Below are 6,000 nucleotides of genomic sequence, written 5' to 3'. Positions count from 1 at the left end.
GCTGTCGCCGTGTCTCTCTCTCATCCAGTGCAGACAGCTCCTCCTACCTCCTTCACAGCCCCTTTATACTCTTTTGCCCCTGTGCTTCCTCCCTGTCTCTCTCTCTCTCTCTCTGACCCACTAAAGTGAGATCCCGTCATGTTTTTCCCATCATGCTCTCCTCCCACCCTGCGGTGAGGCGGTGAACCCCCGGCCGGAGGTATAAAGGACATGATTTACAGGGCCCCTTCTCATACAAAAAAAGAGAAAAAGACAGAAAAAAGCATTAAATGAGAGATCAGTTTTCCAGCGTAGTCGTCTTGTGCTTCAGTGCAGGTTTCACCCTTCAAAGTTTCGATTTGAAATATGGTGCTCCAACCACGACACGGTGTGGTCCAATTTTGTCAGGTTGCAAAAGTGCCAAAATGTGTTTCCACGGGAGAAGAAAACTGTGATAAAGACAGCTTGGGTTTTCTCTGTTGACATGTCTGGATGGAGCGGCACAGAGATCCAAGCGAGGGAGGAAGTGGGAGCAACAGTCAGGCATTAGGGCCCAAGGCTGCGGTATTGACACATTGTAATTCTCAGTTTTAAAAGAAAGCAAGTCCCAATTAAATGAAGTCTGGCTTTTAAAGCAGAAACAGACAACCGTCTGCATGTTACTGCTGTGAGAGGTGACTCGGAGTAATGATGGAGAGCTTGATTTATTTAGCTACTGCAAGACTTGGAAGAGACGATGGTGAGCAAAGTGTGATGCTGCCGGGCTGTTGTTTAATCACAAGTGAGAATATCAAAGCACGCTGGATCGCAGCACCACCAATTCAAACAAGTGAGATAAGCTTATCAGTAACCGGATTGGGTTTCTGGTATTCTGCCACACAGATGGATATTTTGACTGAGAAAACATTGCACAGTGGCTGCTGCAATCAAAATAGTTTGAATTACTGAAAGCAAGACACCAGAAAATATTTTATTTTTATTGCCAGTTTAACCTGGGAAAGATTGGAAGTATGTGTGCATCTTTTCCAGAAACCTGCTTCGTATTTCCACAACTTTCCAGCACAAACACAGTATTCTGCTATTGGCTATGGCCGACAGAGCCGAGTCAAGTTTATCATACGAAACCTCCTAATTAATTTATGGAACCACGAATGTTTTTTAAGCTACACTGAGGAGCCTATGGCAGATGCTATGAGGAGCTGTAAACCCAGTAGCCTGGAAGCTAGAGCATCAGGTTTGTGGCTGGAAAGTCAATAATTTACATCCTGGACAGGGTTAAGAAGAGAAATTAAGTTAAGTTTCCACTCCCTAAGCAACCGAGGCATTTTAGTCCCAACTGGTCTGGTGGAGCAGGTCCATAGTCAATATGAGAAGACTGTGTTTACACTGGAAAGCTCCCAGGTGTTGTATGAAGTATGAAGCAGGTTGTTTCTGACAATTTAGACCTTCTCCAGATTTCACTCCTCTGGTATAACATAGCATATAATATATAATATGAATAAGTAAGCAGTGGAGTGAGATTTTAACTTCTAAATGCTTTATCTGTCAAGTTTTGTTGTTTGTCCACAAACATTGGCTGAACTTTGTCGAGGCTTCTCACAAATGTTCCACATCAGATTTACTCCATCCAAACTGAGCACCTGTCCTGCTTCAGCAGCGGCTGCAGTAGTGACCGCTGAACTCATCCTCGTTTCGGGTGATTGATTCTGTACTGGGAGCAGAGATAAGGAGTATTTGCATGTCTGGTTTTCCTCAGGAAAATCCTACATCCATCTAAGGACAAGAGTCTGATGTACACAAACAAGCATGCGAGTTGGTTGGGTAAGAGCTGGTCTGTGTGCTGGGCATGTCACCATGTTGCACCATAATCAGAAGCACATGGTCGACATCTCGCCTCCCCTGTCAGTAGAAAACAACAATGCCCAGGCAGACAGAAACTCCTCCTGAGCCAAAACACTGTCAGACACTGACAGGCTGGGCCCATAAATTTCACCACTGGATACACACCAGTACATCTGTGCTTTACTGTCAAAACAAACCCCAAACATCCATAAATAAAGGTTATAATACTTGCGTAACCACAGCTAAGAGTAAAACTACGGTAGAATTAAATCAAGAAGAGAATTAAACTATACACTGATTGTTTCATTAATGTCATCTAATGAGACAATAGTGTGTCAAAACCCTCCAGTTCCTTTGAGTTCGGTTTGTGTTTCTTTCGTAAACGTGACGACATCTAAAGATGGACATTTTGATTCAGATGCTATCAGATCACATTATAAAACAGAGGAATTCCAGGTTTAATTTGCTCACCTTAATTTGTACGACCAGCGTCACTGTAAAATAACTGAAACTAAAATTTTGACCAGATAAACTTGCCATATTGAGAGTTAAAGGGAAATTTCACCACTTTTTATGTGGATTTCCAATCAGTGCTGATGGTAAGTTAAGTTTTCCTTCCCACAGAGCCACGTTGGCAGTTCCTACATTTACCAGGATGCATTGTGTGTGACCTGGCCCTATAGTATGGCTCAGGTGTGTACTCGGCTGTAAAAATATAAATATGGCTGTCAGCCAAAACACTGTAGCTTGGGATGCTGTTTTTTACTGTTGGAAACGTTGCTAGTTCTCAAACAAAGAGAACAAAGATGTTCAAGGTGTCCAACTCTACGAATGTTAACCTCAACGTGCAGTAGTGTGTAAGCACCACGGCCGTCCATGATCAGTCTCCTGTTCATAGTTTTTACAGGCGGTGTGCCATTCTTATATAGAAATAAGTTGTAAAGTGTATATTCTTTTTAATTAAACGGTGGATATAGCCTACAGGAGATGACTTAATGACTGTCTGTATGTATTTTGCCAGTGCCAAGCTGGTGGTTCCTTAAATTATAGTAAATGTTTCCCTTCCATAATGAACTGTAGTCTGTAGATAGACATGATCACACAAACAGTGAAAAAGTTGAAATTCAGCACTCAAAAACAAAAACTCATCGTCTTATTTTTGGTGTAGCCAGTTAAAAGATAAATTTGCGGCTCCATCAGCTCCACACAATCTTGTATGTTTGATGGAGAGTAAAACAGTGTTCACTAAGTGGGCTTACAGTTGGCGCCGGACAAACAAAACTAATCCAAACCTCAGCAGGTTATCAGAACAAGTTAGAAACCTGCCATTTTGATAGTTTTACAACACAGTCTGGGTCATTTTTTCTCATCAATTCTGATTACACAATTGAAGGACTGGAGTCGTAGAGCGAACTGATGCTGCTTCTGAACATGATGTGGTAAAACGATCAGGGATTGTATCTAGTGTGCACGGAGACCTTGACTGGAGTTTGCTTCTACATGGTGATAAAGTGCTGGTTTGAGAATTGAGGCTAATTATTAACATCAAGGTCTGAACAAAACTATAACGCAGAGGTTTGTGCCACTAAACAGGAAAGATAATGGGATAAACACTCAAACTCTACACACACACATTTCCATTTCATATCTTTAAAGATTTTCAATAAGCATCTTAAGTTTATCATCATATTATGAAAGCAAATATAATCATCAACGACCTTTTTCTGATGCTAACAGGCTTACAGAGTTAGTGTAGTCGCTTGGATGGCCGTCATATATTCTTATCTGAACTCTTAACACACCGTCAGTCAAACTATACTGCATGATTTGGACCAAAATAATGAGGATTATGTTTTTTCTACCATGCAGGAAGTACAGTGTGTGACAGCAACAATAACAAGGAAGTAACAAGAATAAGAAATTTGCACAGTAAAAAGGTAAAAAGGGTAAAGGGTTTGGATAAAACTGTCCTCTCATTATTCAGTATTTTAGCCTCTTCAGTTGACACAGTCTGTCTTCTGGTAAAACTGGTAAAGCACCCAGAGCACAAAGCCACAAGATGTGCAAGCTTTTCCGTGTGCATCGTGCCGTCTCGTTGCTTTGCTGAGCAGCAGCGTGTGGCCAAACCTGATCTCAGGCTGGACACTGCTTTGGGAAGTAGATGCACAAAGCAAATAGTTGATGTTCCCTCAGCATTCACATTTTCTACTCTCCTAAAAAAAAAAACTATCCACTATCCTGGAGGCCTTTCTACAGTGAACTGCTCTCACAGAATATAGCTCTCGTCACAAAAACAACAGTTGATATACAGCCAACAAAGTTATTGCAGATGAATCATTTTAATGAACAACAAAGTTGCAGTAAAAGTATGAATTGTAGCTGAAATTAAACCAGAGATGCTTGATGTCCAATTTAGTGGACAGATGATTCATCGTAATTTGATCACATTATTGCGTAGGTGTTACTTGATTGTGCCAAACTTTATTTACCTGCAAGCTTCACCTACTACAGGACCGAAGAGCGACTCCTGAGCTGCTCTCTGTCTCTAACCTCTCCATTGGCCATCTTGGTTTTGAGAAATTTGTGTTGCTGTTACTGCAGCAGTTCAGTGAGTGGCTGTGTATGAAATGCATCTACTATGGTGGCTGATTTACAACTGTGGATATATTATGAGACTTGGATGCACATCCAAGAAGCTTTTTTTAAGAGAGATGTCTTTAAAACCACCGACAAGACGCCTCCAGCTATAAACATGGTTTGTCATTAATCTTTTGTATGTATATTTTTAAGCCACAGGGTGCAACTTTGGATAAAAGCCCAGAAAAAGCCAGAGGCATGATGGGATGAACACTACCGAACAGAAGCTAGAATCTTTTTTTTGGTGTATCACCTCTAGTATCCAGTGTCGTATAATCCATCCATGATGAAAAGACATTAATATATACAAGAAAACGACTTTTAAATGTAGTGACCAATACGTGTGAAAGAACATATTACGTAATATGTCGCCTGTGTGTAAGTGTAACATCACTTTTGACAGGATGTTGAAAGGAGCGCAGTGCTCTGACACACACACACACACACACACACACACACACAGTGATGGTGGATCACTCTATTTTTCCACCTATGCTATAGACGGATGGGAGGTTGTTATGCCGCCATGTTCTCATGTACCTGTATTGTAAATCCATCAGGGATCATGAGTGCCGGGTTTTGGAGGTCTTGTATTTGATGATGGACCACTAGCAAGAGGATTTGAGAGTCAACATCAATAATAAAAGAGATCATTCATATAGTCTGTTTACTGAAATCAGCCTGGGTTCAGAGTAATCACAGTTATATAAGTATGGATGGATAACACATCAGACTTTATTTTCATCAAAGATAATATAAGACATGTACGGAAGAGGATTAGGCCCACATGAAAAATGTATTTGAGTTCTGACTTTATTCTCAGAATTCTGAGTTTAAAGGCAGAACTAAATTTTGCACGTGTTGCCCCTCATTCTCCGTAGTAAACGTGTTTTATTAGGAAGATGTTATTATCAAGAATATGTCAATCTACAGTAACTCTACCAGTCTGGATCAAATGATTAGAGCTGACGTGTTTTGTTTTTGTGCACTAAAGAAATGAAAGAAGAAACCAGAATCTAATAACAGCCCACATTTTGACTGAAAGTTGACTGAAAATTTAAATCCATGGAAACTGAAGTTGGTCATACAAGCAGTGTGTTAAACGCTTGTATGGCTGCAAAGGGCTCCCTTCCCATAATCAATAGATCTATGATAGCAATGCGTAGTTTACATTTAGCTTTACTCCACATTTCTGACATCCAATTGTGACACCCAGTCCTCAGAATCAGCATTTTGTACCCAAAGCTCCAGAAATGATCGCTTTCCTAGCATGTTTGCTCGCTGATCCTCACTGTACAGGGTCGCCGTGCAGGTATTGGCTCCAGCAGGTACACACCACCTGCATGAACTCACCTGAGATAACTTATTGTTGAGCAGGTGGTGTGGGAACAGAGCTGAAACAAAGAACTGCAGCACTTTGGCCTAGATTCCTAATCTAAAGTGTGTTTAGAATGACTTGTTGCACACCATGCTACATTTAGAAGCCATTTTTAGTCGTGGAAAGTTGGGTAAAAGTTAGAAAACTGTCATTTTGAAGAACAA

The sequence above is a fragment of the Pempheris klunzingeri genome, chromosome 9 (genome assembly GCF_042242105.1).
Source record: "Pempheris klunzingeri isolate RE-2024b chromosome 9, fPemKlu1.hap1, whole genome shotgun sequence".
In the NCBI taxonomy this organism is placed as follows: domain Eukaryota; kingdom Metazoa; phylum Chordata; class Actinopteri; order Acropomatiformes; family Pempheridae; genus Pempheris; species Pempheris klunzingeri.
The sequence above is the reverse complement of the archived record's forward strand: the minus strand, read 5'-3'. Positions refer to the sequence as shown.